General features: G+C 37.8%; 1 protein-coding gene across 12 annotated transcripts in view; it reads right to left on the bottom strand.

The window, feature by feature from the left end:
• WDPCP (WD repeat containing planar cell polarity effector) overlaps positions 1-19,669 on the bottom strand; it is a 604,312-nt gene that overhangs the window by 398,729 nt on the left and 185,914 nt on the right. The window lies entirely within an intron of this gene.

Here is a 19,669-nt window from a genome sequence, read left to right as displayed (position 1 = left end):
ACATATATATATATATATACACATATACATTTGGGGTTCCAATAATATATGATTTCTAAAACTGAGTTTATTTAGAATTAGTATTTTAAGATTTTTAAGGAAAAGAAATATCTGCTAGGTAGTTATTAAGTACAAAAACATTTTGTGGTGCATTTTTAATATAAAAAGCAAGTATTTGCAATCTTTCACATGCAAACAGGCTAATTAAAATGGAATTCCCAAGATGAATGGTATATAGCTACTATTATAGAAAACATATTTACTTAGAAGTAAACTGTGTGAAACCACATTAGCATTCAAATTAATTTGTTCATCTGCATGTCATGATAGATCCAGATATTCTACACTACATTCATTTTTTTAAAAAGATAGCAAAATTTTACATCTTATATTTCCTCCCAGTTCTAACAGTAGGGCCTAGTAATGGATATTCAGTTCAGTTCAGTTCAGTCGCTCAGTCGTGTCCGACTCTTTGCGACCCCATGAATCGCAGCATGCTAGGCCTCCTTGTCCATCACCATCTCCTGGAGTTCACTCAGACTCACGTCCATCCAGTCCATGATGCCATCCAGCCATCTCATCCTCTGTCGTCTCCTTTTCCTCCTGCCCCCAATCCCTCCCAGCATCAGAGTCTTTTCCAATGAGTCAACATGAGGTGGCCAAAGTACTGGAGCTTCAGCTTTAGCATCATTCCTTCCAAAGAAATCCCAGGGTTGATCTCCTTCAGAATGGACTGGTTGGATCTCCCTGCAGTCCAAGGGACTCTCAAGAGTCTTCTCCAACACCACAGTTCAAAACCATCAATTCTTTGGTGCTCAGCCTTCTTCACAGTCCAAATCTCACATCCATACATGACTAGTTGAAAAACCATAGCCTTGACTAGATGGACCTTAGTTGGCAAAGTAATGTCTCTGCTTTTGAATATGCTATCTAGGTTGGTCATCACTTTTCTTCCAAGGAGTAAGCGTCTTTTAATTTCATGGCTGCAGTTACCATCTGCAGTGATTTTGGAGCCCAAAAAACTAAAGTCTGATACTGTTTCCATGATGGGTATTATTTATACATAAAAAAAATTAATTAGAACTTCATTAATTTTGACTAATTGGACAAAGGCCAATCTGAAAAAAAAAGTAACATTTTACAAATATTTTAAAGGAATTTAATTAACTTTCAAATGTTTGCTTGGAAATACATGTATTATACTACATGTAAATTTTCCTGTATATTAGAAATACATAAACTATTTACATTTTCTTTATACAAATCATAAAAAGAACTGCTATTTCCAACAAACTTCTGAATATTTTATAACATCTACTGTATGAAAATAATAGCTTGAAAAATATTTTATGACATTTATTATATGGAAAAACAAGTTCTCAGCTTCTTTAACATTGCTGCTGCTGCTGCTAAGTCACTTCAGTCGTGTCCAACTCTGTGCGACCCCATAGATGGCAGCCCACCAGGCTCTGCCATCCCTGGGATTCTCCAGGCAAGAACACTGGAGTGGGTTGCCATTTCCTTCTCCAATGCATGAAAGTGAAAAGTGAAAGTGAAGTCACTCAGTCGTGTCCGATTCTTCGTGACCCCATGGACTGCAGCCTACCAGGCTCCTCCGCCCATGGGATTTTCCAGGCAAGAGTACTGGAGTGGGGTGCCATTGCCTTCTCCGTCTTTAACATTAGGAGTGACTAAAAATATTTCCCCATACTATTTATGAATGATAATCCAAAATACTTTTAGACATAATACAGACTTTGTTAGTCCTTACCTCACCTTTACTTTTGACCTCAATGTACTTATAATCAAGATTCAGATGCATGTTCAACTAATGAGACACAGTTACTAATTGTTGAAATGGCAGAGTAATCAATTTCACAGTATAACAGAAGGGCTTAAGCCTGCTTGGAACAGCAGGGCACTGAGAAAGCTACTGAGAAATTATAAAATGTTCACAGGACCTCAGAGAAGCAAAGGATCTCACCAGTTAAATGATGATGATAGCAGCATATAATACTATGGACCTGCCTGTGATAAGCATTCTTCTAAAATTTTATACATATTAACTCAAATATGTAACTCTTTGAAGTAGTATCACTATTACTCCTATAATGAGGAAACTAAGACACAGAAAAGTCATATAGCCAGCAGGTAGTAGAGGTGGGCTTTGAATCTAAGCAGACAGGTTTTCAGACTCTGTGCCAGCAACACAGGACACTTACTGTACTGGGGTATACAGAATTGATGCTTTTGAACTGTGGTGATGGAGAAGACTCTTGAGAATCCCTTGGACTGCAAGGAGATCCAACCAGTCCATCCTAAAGGAGATCAGTCCTGGGTGTTCATAAGAAGGACTGATGCTGAAGCTAAAACTCCAATACTTTGGCCACCTCATGCGAAGAGACCCTGATGCTGGGAGGGATTGGGGGCAGCAGGAGAAGGAGACGACAGAGGATGAGATGGCTGGATGGCATCACTGACTCAATGGACATGAGTTTGAGTGAACTCCGGGAGATGGTGATAGACAGGGAGGCCTGGCGTGCTGTGGTTCATGGGGTGGCAAAGAGTCGGACACGACTGAGCGACTGAACTGGACTGAGGGAGTGTATACACAGTAGTTTGAGTAAAACAACAGTGTTAGATCAAGATGCATGGTAGAAAAGCACAGAAAAATGAAGTTGAAAAGAGTAGCAAAAAACAGGCTATAATAAATAGTAAATTTTGGATTGATCTGAATTCACTTTCTTTCTTGTACTAAAGTGCCTTAAAAATTTAGAGATGAAACAAAAGAGCCTTTGACCTCCAGATATGGTATTCTAAACAGAAGATGGCTGCCACATATATAGATATGGGGTAAGAGGGCTAGTGGGCTCATTACCATGAAGGATTCTCTAGCAGGCAATAGAGAAAAAGGGATATTAAAACTAACCTGTATTTTTCAGTTCAACTATTATCTTTCTGAGTTGTCACCTGGGAGTTACTAGTGAGGCTGCCATTATTCAAAATATTTCCAAAGCTGTGTTCTTTGAAATTGCGTGGCTCAGAGGTTAAAGCGTCTGCCCGCAATGCAGGAGACCTGGGTTCGATCCCTGGGTTGGGAAGATCCCCTGGAGAAGGAAATGGCAACCCACTCCAGTACTCTTGCCTGGAGAATCCCATGGAGGGAGGAGCCTGGTAGGCTACTATTCCATGGGGTCGCAAAGAATTGGACACGACTGAGTGACTTCACTTTCACTTTCTTTTCAGTCAGTTTCATGAGACTTATTCGGAATTGTTACTTTATAGTTGTACTTTTTTAAGACTAAAATACTTACTATATTAGAATATGTAAACCGCATCTTTGTCATTCAGATAGATGAGGCCTGGAATATCGGTTTGAAGAATCAATTAATGGGACTTCCTGGCAGTTCAACGTTTAAGAATCCAAGTTCCCAATATAAGGGACACGGGTTCAATCTCTGGTCAGGGAACTAAGATTCTGCATGCCTCATGGCACTGCCTAAGAATCAATTAATAAATTAAATAAATTTCATATTTATTAAACTTAATATGTGGACTCTAAACTACCTGGCTTCTTATTCTCTCTCACTCACGTACAGATGTGCTCAGTGCTCAGTCATGTCCGACTCTTTGCAATCCTATAGACTGTAGCCTGCCAGGCTCCTCTGTCCATGGAATTTTCCAGACAAGAATACTGGAGTGGTTTGCCATTTCCTACTCCAGGGAATCTTCCTGACCCAGGGATCAAACTCAAGTCTCCTGAATTGCAGGTGGATTCTTTTACCACTGAGTTACTAGGGAAATTCTCTAACTTCTCAGGTTACTCACTAATTTGCATAAATTACTTAACTTCTCTAAGTTTCGCCAAACATAAAACAGGTATAATAAAGTATCTACCACAGGACTAGCTATCTTAATATTGCTGCTGTAGTATTTGCTGCTATTACTCAAATGTCTAGCACCATGTAAATTTATATGGAAAAAAACAAAGAAGTATCAAACATGATCTTAAAGGTCCTATAGTCAAAGCTATGATTTTTCAGTACTCAGGTAGAGATGTGAGAGTTGGACCATGAAGAAAGCTGAGTGCCAAAGAACTGATGTTTTTAAACTGATGTTGGAGAAGACTCTTGAGAGTCCCTTGGACTGCAAGGAGATCAAACCAGTTAATCGTAAAGGAAATCAGTCCTGAATATTCACTAGAAGGACTGATGCTAAAGCTCCAACACTTTGGCCACGTGATGCAAAGAACTGACTCCTTAGAAAACACCCTGATGCTGGGAAAGATTGACAGCAGGAGGAGAAGGGGATGACAGAGGATGAGATGGTTGGATAGCATCACCAACTCGAGTTTGAGCAAGCTCCAGGAACTGGTGATAGACAGGGAAGCCTGGCATGCTGCAGTCCATGGGGTTGCAAAGAGTTGGATACAACTGAGCGACTGGACTGAACTGAACTACCTTACATAGGGAGAAATGAATGAACAACTTAGTACAAGAGGGATTTTATAATGGAGAAGTACCTAATTGTGGAGAAGCTTCTACACCAGAGGACGTATTGAATTAGCCTATGCAAATGGATTAATATTTCACTATGAACAGCGAAGAAAAGATATGATGAAACAGGCACGTACTTCCTTTGACACTGAGCACTAAAGTCATAACTTGTAGACTATATTAGAAAATAGAAACTCTTCAATTTAGTGTTTATTTAGATACCAATAACGAGAATTTATGAATTCTAAAAAAGGCTCAGGTTTAGCTGTTAGTAGTTACATAAGGTTTCATCAGGCAAATTAGAGATAAAACTTTAGCCAAAAACAGAAGACCACACTTTTACTTACATATCAAAAGAAGACTACACTTGTAAGTCTACTTTTCAGTTTAAGTCAATCAGTAATAAAGATTTTGTCAAAACATTCCCCTGAGACTTCCCTTGTGGTCCAGTGGTTAAGAGTCTGCATGCCAAAGGAGAAGACATGGGTTCAATCCCCAGGTCTGAGAGGATCCCACTTGCCATGGAGTGGCTGGACCCACCCGCATCACAACTCCTGAGCCTTTGCACCTAGTTGTGATCTACAAAAGAGAAGCCACCGTAAAGAGGAGACTATGCACCCCAACAAAGAGTAGCCCCTGCTCACTGCAACTGGAGAAGCCTGAGCAGCAAGAAAGACCCAGATGAGCCATAAATAAATAAGAAACACTCCCCTGGTGACAGAAATGAAGAGTCAATCACAGCTTCTTTTTAATCCATACTAGCTACTCTTTATAAGAGGTAGAGAGGCTTTTAACTTGAAAACCCATAGGTCCACTGCGTGCTGCTGCTGCTAAGTCGCTTCAGTCATGTCGGACTCTGTGCAACCCCATAGACGGAAGCCCACCAGGCTCTGCCATCCCTGGGATTCTCCAGGCAGGAACACTGGAGTGGGTTGCCATTTCCTTCTCCAATGCATGAAAGTGAAAAGTGAAAGTGAAGTCACTCAGTCGTGTCCGACTCTTCGCGACCCCATGGACTGCAGCCTACCAGGCTCCTCTGTCCATGGGATTTTTCCAGGCAAGAGTACTGGAGTGGGTGGTCCACTGCGTATCTTTACTAAATTTGAAAATCCTAAACTACTCGGAAATTATGGAAGAGAATAAGCAAGACAATGTCTGTAGACAACACAAAATGTCAAGTACAAAGCTTTGACTCTTTGCATTTGAACATAAGGGGAAATTCTGAGACTAGCACAGTGGAAAGTCTATGATCTGGACTTGAAAACAGGATTCATTTGTAGTTTCATTGGGGGTGGGAGGACTGAGAAAAATGTACAAGTTGTTTCTAAAAATGCTCCAATGTATAAACAATATTGCTCCAGTTTCCCACAGAAAAAGACTAGGACAAAGGGGAGAGAGACATTCTACTTAGAACCACCCCTGGAATATTTGGTTTAATGGTTGTGAAGTGGCCACAGGGGTTGGTGCTCAGTAGAACATAAGTAGGTCTGATAGCCCTTTGCATTACTGTACTCAGAGTGGTGATATCCAGACAAAGCAGGATCCACACCCAGCAAAAGTAGACATGGTGGCAGCAATAATGTGTTGATGGAGCAGGTGTGCCAGGTGAGGTGAGAAGAAAATGGCTAAAATGGCTAGTGTCCACTAGTAAATGACTGGACTTATTTATGAATACATGTGATAACTCTTGCAGGTTCCCCAAAATATGTGTAACTAGGGAGGAGGCTTTGCAGGGTCATGCATTAGAGGGGAGGCAAAAGATAGTCAAATGCAGCTTATTCATCCTATTTTCCTCTGAACTTCAAATATCTGCTAATAAAACCATATGAAATTAAAAAGAATATGGTAAATTTTTTAATATTTGTAAAAATCCATAATTACTAGATAGACATGGTGGGAGGGGACCAAATCAACATCCTGTCTAGTCCTCAACATGTCTTGCTATCTTTAAACTGTGCAGGTTTTTTCAAAGACTCAGACCTTTAAAGGTCTAGCATCTTACTCAAGAATGCCACCAGTTAAAAAGAATGTTGTAATTTCCATGTTTGAAAAATCTGCCTGAAGGAAGCCATCAAGACTGAGCTCGTATCATTCAAATAGTGTATTAGTGCATAAACAGTTGTTTTTGAAGGAGGAAAGAAAAGAATTTCCAAAGAATTCTGGTTTCTGCATTCTGAGAGGGGATGTGGCCAAGGTTTTAAAAGGCAGTGAAACAGAAAGTGCCTAACAAAGTGGAGAAATATTGCCCTACTCAGTGCCCCTGTGCATTTCTCTAGGGATAAAACCCAATACACAGGACTTAGAGCAAAACCTAAAGTAGTTATACATGGAAAAATGAATAAAACAGTGAATGACTAAAAATACAGCAAATTTTCTTAATATTGACTAGGAAAAAGAATTATCCAAGTGAAAAGAATAGCAGAAGGAAAAAGATAAACAAGAAAAAATGTCTAATAATTTAATTTTCATTTATTCTTAAATATCATTTTATTTTCTGTTTAATTTTATAAGGCAGTTGATGACAGTCTCAGAAGGCCATTCTAAATTCAAATGTCCAGTCTTCATGACAGAATAAGCAGCATGATTTCAACTGAACTTGATCTAAATCTCAATTGTTCTCTTGTAAAGGGGAGAATCTATGATAACCAAATTTTGAGGATAAAAAAATGAGAGGATCTTAGAGAACCTTTCTCATTTTCCAGTTACATCTTCAAAAGGTTTAAAGCCTTCTTTCCAAAACAGATCACAGTATGAACATGAACGTGAAGTTGCTCAGTCGTGCCCGACTCTTTGCAACCCCATGGACTATAGCCTACCAGGCTCCTCTGTCCATGGGATTTTCCAGGCAATAGTACTGGAGTGGATTGCCATTTCCTTCTCCAAGGGATCTTCCCAACCCAGGGATTGAACCTGGGTCTCCCACATCATAGACAGACGCTTTGCCGTCTGAGCCACCAGGGAAGTCACAGTATAATAAATACTTATTTGTCTTAAGATTGTGAGTGCGTGCTAAGTTACCTGAGTAGTGTCCAACTCTTTGTGACCCTATGGACTGCCGCTAAGTGAATCTGCAGAATATCTGTCTTCCCTGGTTTCTTAGGTCAGCTACTTTGACTACTTTGGAAAGGAAAGGAAGCCTGAGGGTAAATAAAACCCTAATGTAAAACACGATGGAAAAGAAAAATAAACTAAGAGAAGACACTGCTGCAATTTAACAAAGACAGATGATACCTTGGGCTAACAAGACATTTAAAATGAAATGTATGTTAGCAAAATACCTTAAAGAGCCTAAGGAAATCCTTCTTGGGCATAAAGTTAGAACATGTTATTTACTATCAACAGACTTTCTGAGGATTATCTAGTCACCAAAATGTACAAAATTAAAGACAACTAAATAGCACAAGTTTAAAATAAACCACTAGTTGACTTAGGTATTCCGGTCATCATTAGGTAATTTCAAAATTATCTAAAATGTAGTGTGTTCTCCCATAATCTCTTGCCTACTGCCATCTACACAGAATTATATTAACTATCTGTTAACCATACACATAAACATATTTAATCAATGTCACATTATCAGAAATAAAGATTTTTGAAATATTCAACACTGAACCAAACAATTATATAATAATAAAGTTTATGTAAAAGAGCAGAGGAGTCTCAAAAAGACTTCAAACTTAGATTGAATTTATTCTAACAAAAGACTGGTGTATTGGGAACACTGGGTCATCTGTACCTCAGAGAGTCCTATGATATCTAGTTATTAATTAAATATCACAAAAGCTTTGAGCACCTTAGGTGTCTGACATTTTACTATGAGTCACAGATACAAGGATTTATAAAGCAGGGTCTCTACTATCAAATAGCTAAAATCTAGCATAGCAGATAAAATAATCACAGAAACAGTCATATGAAGTTTGTGATTAATGCAAATTTAACAACATAAACAAAGAGCTATAGACATTCAGTAGATGTTCTAGTTGAATAATAAAGAAATATTCCTGTAAAGTAGGAAGACATTTGAAGATCGTTAGACTTTGATAAAGAGAGAGAAAAAAAATGAAACAATATACAAAAACATAAATTAGACAAAAGATGCAAGGCATATTTAAGGAGTAGTCAGCAATTAGTTTGATGCACAAATAGAAGAGATAAATCAGTTCCATACTAAGTAAGTTTTTAAATGCCAAACTTAGGAATTAGGACTTTACATTTTGGTAAATTTCTACTGAAGAATAATGAATAGTTTATGATCTAGTGAGGTAATTTAGAAAGGAGAATCAACAGATCAGAACTGTTATAAGATTAACTTTGTGATTGGGAATATTGGAGGGATTTTTTTATACAACTGATCCAAAATCACTGAAGATGGTGATTGCAGCCATGAAATTAAAAGACACTTACTCCTTGGAAAAAAAGTTATGACCAACTTAAATAGCATATTCAAAAGCAGAGACATTACTTTGCCAACTAAGGTCCATCTAGTCAAGGCTATGGTTTTTCCTGTGGTCATGTATGGATGTGAGAGTTGGACTGTGAAGAAGGCTGAGTGCCGAAGAATTGACGCTTTTGAACTATGGTGTTGGAGAAGACTCTTGAGAGTCCCTTGGACTGCAAGGAGATCCAACCAGTCCATTCTGAAGGAGATCAACCCTGAGATTTCTTTGAAAGGAATGATGCTAAAGCTGAAGCTCCAGTACTTTGGACACCTCATGAGAAGAGCTGACTCATTGGAAAAGACTCTGATGCTGGGAGGGATTGGGGGCAGGAGGAGAAGGGGACGACCGAGGATGAGATGGCTGGATGGCATCATGGACTCGATGGACGTGAGTCTGAGTGAACTCCGGGAGATGGTGATAGACAGGGAGGCCTGGTGTGCTGCGATTCATGGGGTCGCAAAGAGTCGGACACAACTGAGCAACTGAACTGAACTGAACTGATCTATATAAAAATAAACAGACAACACCAATATTTAGCAACAAGGGCTTGTTGGGATGCTGGCAGTTGGAATGTAAATAAAGCATCAGATTCAAGTGATCATTTGAAGAAGGTATCAAAGGTGTACGGGAACTGATGAATCATGGAAGTGAGGAAAAAGGAGGAATCCAGAGTGACCACCATGACATGGCGATCTGCTTACTGCACAGACGTGACCCTTGCCTTGAACATGACTCTACTGAGCAGAAACGCCTCCAACATCATGTGCTGGTAAAAGAGTACCAGCACATTCTGTTCAACAATGACTGAATCAACTAATTCAACCAACAGCCTCCATTTTCCTAGCCACTGACCTGGCCATAGGCCTAAGCCACTGAATGAGAGCCCAGAAGAAAAATAAATTTGAGGATAAGTAGTTTGGTAATTCTCCAACACAGAGACAATGGGAAACACAGATTAAGGCGATATAGAGCCAGAAGGGCACGGAGGAGAAAATGGTGTGTGTGTGTTTAAGTGGTTGTATAGTGATCAAACCTGTTGCTTCTGAATTTTAATATAGAGATGACCTCATTATGGTTTCATGAGAAGTAATTTTATCAAGGACACAAAGATTAAGTCTTCTAAAGAAGGTGTGGTTCTACTGCTCTAAATGCTGGGCTCTGAGCCCAAAATGCCTCAATTCTAATCCGGCTATAACAAACTTATCCCAAATCATTCAACCTCTCTGCCTCAATTTCTCCACCTACAAAAACAGAGATAATGATACTGACCTACATTTCTAAGAACACTGTAGAGATTAATTAATTCTGTACACTGCTTTGAAGATGAAAAGCACGGAATATTATTAGCAGGTATTACATAACTAATTGCTTGTGACACTGAAAATTTCATCCTAAAATTTTACTCAAACAGTAGTTATCAAATAAATGTCCTAGCTCCCTTAGTAACATTTATCTCCAAATGTTACTAAATTATTATTTTAAATGTATCTAGTTTTTTTTTTACATTACATCGTGTTATCTCATAGTATATAAAGATGTAGATCACTCCAGACATCTAGAACACTTTTTCAACCTAAACAATCAGGACATATTTATCTGAAAATCAGCATCTATTGAGAGTAGTCAATAAATGCTAAAAGGTAATACATACTTCAAGTTACAAAATTTTAATTTAATAAATAACACTAAGCAGTTAAATGGCAGAAGCAACATGCAAAAGCACAAAGCAGTATGTTGAAAACAGTCTATCATGTCCTTATTTTTTTAAGTTATATAACCTAAAAGCATACAAAAACCTATCTTTGTACAGAAAATGAAGATTGAAACTTTTAAATCCATTAGACACTTTGTGCAGTCTTTTGTGTCTTCTTGGGTTTTAAAATTATAATAATAATGCATGCTTACTGTTTTAAAAAACGGAAATACAAAAGTATTTGATGTTAAAATGAATTCCCTTCCCAGAGGCCCTCCCTACTCTGAAGGGAGCCATTACACAACATGGTAGGTGGCCCTCCAGACTCTGAAGTACTTAACAGCACGTCCCTTCACATACTGACTTGTTTTGTATTTTAGTAAAGACAGTATTTTACTCAACATACAATTTGCTTTTTTTTTTCACTGAACACGACAGCATGGATATCCTCTGTTAGCATATAAAGATTTATCTCATTGTTCTTTTAAAAAGGTGCCAGATATTTCACTGCATACTGATCATAATTTACTTAATGAACATGACTGCTCATTTTAGGACTATTTTCATCTTACAAATAAAAATACTATTAAAGTAAATATGCACACCATACATTTTAATAGGTACTGATAAACTGGCCTCCAAAATGACAGTACCAATTTACATGTCCACCAGTAACATGACTGCCTTTTTTCCCATGTCCTTCCTCAATATGCTATGAAGTGAAGTGAAGTGAAGTGAATTTGCTCAGTTGTGTCCAACTCTTTGTGACCCCATGGACTATAGCCCACCAAGCTCTTCCATCCATGGGATTCTCCAGGCAAGAATACTGGAGTGGGTTGCCATTTCCTTCTCCAGGGGATCTTCCCAACCCAGGGATCGAACTCGGGTCTCCCGCATTGCAGGCAGACGCTTTAATCGCTGAGCTACCAGGGTTTTTAATTTTTGCCAATCTGGAAGGTGAAAAATGAAAAGGTGAAAAACTTGCAGTTTTAAGTTTCATTTTTCCATTCATTAAAGAGATCAAACAGCATGTCATGTATTTTTTTAACAATTGTTTCTTCTATAAACTACCATTTCCCAACTTTGCCCATCTTTCTACTGAGTTCTCCATCTCATTCTTTGTGCATTAATATTAATCCTTTGTTATATACATTAAACATGTTTCTTTTTAAAATTTATCTTTATACATGAAAATAAGAGAATATAGAATTCACATTTTTAAAAAATCAGGTACAACATCACAGAAAATTCTTTGAACTCAATTTAGCTACTGTTGTGCAGAGTGCCAGGGCCAGGATAGTTCTTCATAGCTGCTAATGATTGGTCAGGTGATGCTATTTCTAAATGAAGCCAAAAGCAATAGGTTCCTATTTTAAGAGAAGTTGTGCACCATACTCTCTTAAAGAGGTTAGAAAAAATTCTACACCTAGAAAGAATAATAGCAGTCTCTTCATTTTCCCAAAATAAATCATGGCAAAAATCTTTATAAATCTCCTGTTATACTTAAATTTGGAAAATACTTCTCTAGAGCACTGTTCAAACTGTTTAATTCACTTAGGTAAATAGATCACATCAATTTAACATTTTCTTTGTTGTAAGCAGTTCTGACATTTGGGCAGTTCACCAATGGCTTCTTCATTGTGGCCTGCTTCCTCCTCTTCTACTACTCTTTACAGGCAACAAATTAAATTTCACTAATATTTAAAGATCAGTATTGACCTTTGCATAGCCATTTTCTAGGTTCTTGTTAATACAAACATCTTGTTTGCTGATGCTCTTTTCAAATATTTTACTGCACACAATTTTCCATTATTCCAAAGAGACTTGTGTCTAGTTGAAGTGCATTTTTTTTCCATGATCCTGCAAATAATCACAATGGCTTATATCAGGCATTTTAGGGGAAAAAAACTATGCTTACCTAAGCAAGTAATAATAGCAACCATAAAATAAGCTTTGCTCACCACCATCTGCAACACATGTACCCACCCTTCTGATCTTTAAAAATATGGACTTAATTCTTTCTAGGATGTATCTCAACCACAACAATAGAGAGACAGGGAATATAGAAATGCTGGCAATGTGACCATGATAAGTAATTCTAGACTGTAATTCCATAAATATAGTTTTATGCTACACCTGAATGGACAGAAAAGAAATGCAACTTTGCAGAGAAAATAAACTGAATTTCAAGAATTCCTAAAGAGATGAGTTAAAGACAAAAGAACACTGAAATGCTCTTATCTAAACCAATGCTAACTGTCGAAATAATTTGTCAGTTTAGCGTTACTATTTTAAAAAGCATATAAATCAAAGATTATTGCAAAGTGAGCAAGAATGAAAAAAGAGATCCTTTCTCTTCAAATAGGAAAGACAGTGAAAAAATCCTGAAGTTGCCCGCAGCTATATCACCTCAACCTTGTCAGATTTCACTTGTCAACACTTTGATGACAGATTGCCACCTCTTCCTCTAAAAATCAAATCCTACTGACTGATGAAAGAGATGGCTTCTTATGAAAAGTGGAATATTATCCATGCAATTTGATAGTTGTACACTTTAAAATCTTTTTTCCCCAAAGAGACTTGAAAAACATTTTTCTGTGACTTTTATCAAAACTTAGAAGCTAGAGAACCAATGTGAGGAAGTAAAGGGTGATTTTAAATACCTACTAAATGTACTTCATAGTCACTATTTAATTCTCACAATAACTCCCTGAAATTATGTACTAAGGTGTGTGTGTTTGTTACTTAAGTGTATCTCTGAGCAAGGAATAGCAGTTTTTCCAAGGAGTCCATTTATGCACTCCCGTCCCCCATCAACTCTGATGGACTCTAAATTTACAGCTATGGAAACTGATGCATAGGTGGTAAAATAATTTACACAAGTTCAGTCAGCTTGCTAGGGAACAGGACTAGAATTCCCATTCATGATATCTGTGTGGTGCTCATTCAACTTTACCTTTCTCTGCCTAACACTGTGCTACAGCCTTTTAGTTAAGCTTCTGCTTAAGAATCTGAGACAGGTGTCAATTTAGGCTTGTATCCATGGTGAAAGATATACATAGATGGAACCTATTTTCTGGCCAAATTTACTTTATTTTGCTTAAGAAAGCCCTTGAGGGAAATTATTCAAATGACTAAGGATTATTTTTCATTGGTATATCAGTAGTTTGTAAATAAACTGATGTATGTAAAACATGATTATAATTGATTGGTATTTCTTAGGCACTAACAAGTATTCATACTATTTGCTTAGCAAGCTTCATAGATAATATAAAAACAAGCTCCAACATGACATATTAATGCCTTGAATGACTGTTAAATAAATGAACTTCTTTTTAAGTTACTGTATCAGAGAAGCTTTATTTCTATGTTGACTTCCCTCATTTGGTAGTGGCTCTCACTAAGTTCTTGGGTCCTCACTCTATGACAAGTTTTTTAAAAAATGTAAAGAAGCCCTAAATGCTCACAGTTTTTAAGAATTTCGTGGTGAATCTTTTTATATTGTGATCAGATCCTCCTTCACACTCTTTCTTCCCTGATTGATTATTTTCATCTTTTCTAATGGTTAATCACAACATTATTACTTAGTATACTTTTAGTATTTTTGTTTAACTGGTTGAATGAAGAACCAAAGCAGTTCACTCAGGAAAGAACAGTCTTTTCCTACTGAAATGAAGGCCTGTGAATAACCATCAAGGTCCCCAGAGAAGGGATCAATTTCACCTTAGGATTTAAAATGTTAATAATTCTTTAATACAGTAGGAAATTATCACCTGATATTTAAAAATCAGTAGAGTAAAAATAACACAAAGAAGATTCAAAATTATGGTCATGTTTTGCCGTAAAACCCAAACAAATACTGCATTAATAAATAATTTGCTGTTTTTACAGGGCATATTTTATGTAAAAAGCTACTGAGAAGTAAATGGGATAATTATTTGAAAATACGTGGAAAACAATAATTATTCAATTATTCAATATCAGTTGCCTTTTCCTAAATATTCACTATCCATAGATTCTATTTTCAATAATATCTAAGGAAAATTATTTTAGAATTTATCATTCTGTTTCAGCTTCTAATTATTTTCAGTTTGGTGCAACCCACATTTGTGAAGCATCTACTAAGTGGCAACCAAGGGGCCAGGCATTGTGCTAGGCATTCAGAACAAAATAAAAACAAAAACAAGTACTTGCACTTGAGGAGGGAACAGCTTAGTAAGGGATGGGATGATGGGAGGATAAAAAACAGTGAATACAATTATTGCTACATCAGAGTATGGCAAATAAAGTGGAACCGTGTCAAAGGAAGAGAGTACAGAAAAAAAAAGAAAATAGTTAATTATATCATCTAATGTATTCTCAATCACAAAAATAGAAATTATATGTCCATTTTCAGAACCTGAGACCTCTTCAGAGAAAATGAATAACTAGCATATAACCCAATGGAAACAGTGACAGACTTTTATTTTCTTGGGCTACAAAATCACTGCAGATGGTGACTGCAGCCATGAAAATAAAAGACGCTTGCTCCTTGGAAGAAAATCTATGACCAACCTAGACAGCATATTAAAAACAGAGACGTTACTTTGCCAACAAAGGTCCATCTAGTCAGAGCTATAGTTTTTCTAGTAGTCATGTATGGATGTGAGAGTTGGACTATAAAGAAAACTGAGTGCCAAAGAATTGGTGCTTTTGAACTGTGGTGTTGGAGAAGACTCTTGAGAGTCCCTTGGACTGCAAGGAATCCAACCAGTCCATCCTAAAGGAAATCAGTCCTGACTATTCTTTGGAAGGACTGATGTTCAAGCTGAAACTCTAATACTTTGGCCACCTGATGCGAAGAGCTGACTCATCGGAAAAAACTCTGATGCCAGGAAAGATTGAAGGCAGGAAGAGAAGGGGACAACAGAGGATGAGATGGTTGGATGGCATCACCAACTCAATGGACATGAGTTTGGGTAAACTCCGGGAGCTGGTGATAGACAGGGAGGCCTGGCATGCTGCAGTCCATGGGGTCACAAAGAGTCGCACATGACTGAGTGACTGAACTGAACTGAACCCAGTCACATGAATATATTGTATTTTCTTAATTCCAGCATCACCATATTTCACATTTGATGGTTACTGAAATGGTATGTATCTTGTAGTCACTGTGTATATTTAATACAGTGTGGCTTTGGTAGTTCTCTATTATAACATTTTTGCTGGGAGGAGAGATCAAGATGGCAGAGCAGGAGGACACGGAATTCACCTCCCACCACAAACACATTAAAAAAAAAATACATCTGTGTGTGAAGTAATATTCACTGAAAACCAGAGATAGGAAGAAAGACTTCTGTACAACCAAGGCTATAAGAAAGAGTCGCACAGAATCAGGAAGGAGGGCAAAAAGAAAGATCAGGTTGGGACCTGTGACCCTGGGAGGAAACACAGAAGAGGGTGGAATACAACGGCAGAGATCCTCCTGAGGAGTGAACGGTTTGAGTCACATACTGAGCACCTCAGCTATGGATGTGACAACCAGGAAGATGAATTCCTTTGGCTGGAGGTTGGAGGGCTGGTGGGGCTAACTAGGATCTCCTAGTAAAGAGTGTGAACACACTTGCTTACTCCCAAAATAATGTGGGGAGGGGGGGGGAAACAGATTAAAACCACATGAGATTCTGGCCACTTTCCCGTAACCACTCCAGCGTGCACCCCTGCCTAAGTCCAATGCCCACTCCATCCTGTGTGCTTGGCTACACAGCTCCACATTGCAGAATGAGGGCTGCCACAACAAAGAAGAGTGCTCAGTTGTGCAGGATGGTACCAGCTCAGACTGCAATATTTGAACTGGGTAAGAGCAGCAGAGCAGCCACTAACTGGCTTTCAGAGACATCAGAAGTAGTCCCAGACTCCGGCTGCAGCCAAAGCTGTCATAACACATGACCAGACCTACACTGAGCACTCATAACTATTTTGCTTGTTCTGAGATGCAGCTCCACACTAGGGAGAGGGTGCTGGTGCTGGAAGCAGGGAGAGCACACACTCCCCACTCTCAGGGCTTCTTACTCCAGCAACCTGGGACCGGACCCTGTCCCCAGTACGGTGGTGTGGGCCAGTAAACAGAGAAGGAAGCCTCAGGTCACACCTAGCTCAGGCTGTAACACTTTCACCCCTAGCACCATTTCCTTCAAGGTGATATCAGCCAGTACACCCTGGGGAAAGACAAAACTTGTGCACACATCAAACCTAGTTCTCTCACCACAGCCACTGGGCACACACAGGGTATTTAGGGATGCTCCCACATAATGACATGCCTTCAAGACCTCAATTAAGTAACTGCTTCACCTAAATTCAGAGAGACAAAGAAAATTAAGCAAAATGAGAAGACAGAGGAACCAGTTTAACTGAAAGAACAAGAAAAAACACATGAAAAAATAATGAAAAAGAAATAAACCATCTATCAGATAAAGAATCCAGGTCATTAGTGATAAGAATGTTACCTGAATTAGGGAAAAGAACAGATAAACACAGTGAGAATTTTAATGAGGAAATAGAAAATATTTTTTTAAATAGAACTGAAAACACAGTAGCTAAAATGAAAACCACATGAGACAGACTAAACAACACACCCCCATGATACAGAAGAATAGATAAGTGATCTGGAAGGCAGAATAATGAAAATCACCCAGTTGGAACAGCAAAAAGAAAAATAAAAAACAGAACAGTTTAAGAGACTTCTGAAAATCATCAATCACAAGGGAAGAAACAAAAAGAAGAAAAGAATAGAGAAGAATTACAAAAATTTAAAAAGTAATAAAATGGTAATAAGTTTATAGCTATTTATAATCACTTTAAATGTCAATGGACTTAAATGTTCCAATCGAAAGACAGTGTAGCTGACTGGATTAAAAAACAAGGCCAGGGACTACCTTGGTTATCCCATGGTTAAGATTCCAGGCTCTCAATGCAGAGGGCACAGGTTCAACCCCTAGTCAGGGAACCAAGATCCACATGTAGCATGGGACAACCAAAACAAAACAACAAGCAAGGCCCATTGGTATGCTACTTACAAGAAACTCACATCAGAGCCAAAGATATACACAGAGACTGAAAGTTAAAGGTTTTGAAAAGATATTTCATACAAATGTAAATGACCAGAAACCAGGGACACAATACTTGTATCAGACAAAACAGGCACCTGATACAGGAGCACCTAAATATATAACGGTCATTCAAGACAGAAAACCAATATGGAAACAGTGCCTTTAAATGGCACAACAGACCAGCTGGACTTAATGGATAGCTACAGGATGTTCCATACCCAAATAGTAGAATACACGTGCTTTTCAAGTACATACAGAGTGCTCTCCACAGTAGATCATATGCTAGGCCACAAGACAAGTCTCAGCAAATTCAAGAGGACAGAAATCATATCAAGTATTTTTTTCTGACTACAACTGCGTGATACTAGAAATCAATTACAGGAAGAAAAATGGGAAAAACATGCAGCTATGGTCAATTAATTTATAGCAAAGGAAGAAATAATTCAAAAAAAATTTTTCCCATAACTGAAGTATATGAATTTGCCAGGTTGAAAAAAAATCACCACGTACAATGAATTTATAAAAGACACAAACTCTAGGTACATCATTACAAAAATCACAAAACACAGAGGATAAATAAAAATCCTAAAAGTTTCCAGAGAAGGAAAAAAAAAGCAAAAACTGGTCACTTAAACAGGATGAAAGGAATCCAAATTTTCAATAGCAACATTAGAAGTTAGACAAGGGAGTAACATTTTGAATTTTTGAAGGAAACTACTTTTCTACCTATAATTCTATATGTATCCAACTGTCACTTCACTGTGAGGTTAGGACAAAGACATAAAAGAGGCAACATCATAAAATTTAACTATCATGCATTGTTCTTCAGGCAGTTACTAGAAGATCTGTCCCACCAAATGATGGAATAACCAAGAGAGATGGTGAGATCCAGCAAATAAAGGATCTAACATAAGAACAAGGGGGAAAAAAGTTCTAGAATAACAATAAAGAGAAATCGTACAAGGATAACTGTATCTCATGCAGACGGAAGCAGGAGAGCAGAGAACTCTAGGAAGGATACTGCCAACAAAAAACTAATATTGAAAGTAATAGATTACCTGGTCATTTAAACTTACTGGAAGAAGATTTACACTTCTGCTAAAGGTGGTAATAAAGAAATAGGTCAATAAAAAAACTAATAAAAGGCAAGGCAACTATTGATTACACAGACAACAAAGTTATAAAAGAAGAAAAATATAATCACAGTAAGCGACATGGCTAACTTTGATTATTTACATACTTAGAATATATAAACACACAATATTAACAAAAAATATGGTATACTGTTAGAAAGGAGACAGGAAGTGTGCGTGGGACGGGATAAGTGTTATAAAAATGTGTGTTAGTCGCTCAGTTAAATCTGACTCTTTGTGACCCCATGGACTGTAGCCCACCAGGCTCCTCTGTCCATGAGAGTCTCCAGGCAAGAATATTCAAATGGGTTGCATGTCCACCTCCAAGAGATCCTCCCGACCCAGGGATCGAACCTTTCCAGAGGAAATAAGGCCAGGGCTGCAAAGAGCACAGCATCAATTGGTTTTGGTGCCAACTTAGGCTGCAGCTGTCTGTCTGTAAACAGTACAGTTCAAGATTCATCACAGATGGTGCCAGTCAATGAGAAGGTACCTAAGCATTCAAAGCAGAGTTTGCTATTTTTTCAGGAGTTAATAAATACTATGTGTCAGTTATCTTCTAATAAAGGAAATGTGGATGACATACTTTAACTGCAAATAATTTCTTTATTTATAAAGCAGCACAGATAATAGAAATAAATGGTGGATTTGACATGAAACACTGGTAACTATGCATCCTCTTTTCATAAGCATTCCAATTTACACTCATGTAAGTTACCTAATTTATGAAAGTGATGTTTGGACATGATTTAGTTATTTCAAATCTAAGTTTTATGGTGTGACTTTGTTACAAATTATTCAATATGTGGCTCACTCAAAA

Source organism: Ovis canadensis, chromosome 3 (genome assembly GCF_042477335.2).
Source record: "Ovis canadensis isolate MfBH-ARS-UI-01 breed Bighorn chromosome 3, ARS-UI_OviCan_v2, whole genome shotgun sequence".
NCBI lineage: Eukaryota > Metazoa > Chordata > Mammalia > Artiodactyla > Bovidae > Ovis > Ovis canadensis.
The sequence above is the reverse complement of the archived record's forward strand: the minus strand, read 5'-3'. Positions and strand labels throughout refer to the sequence as shown.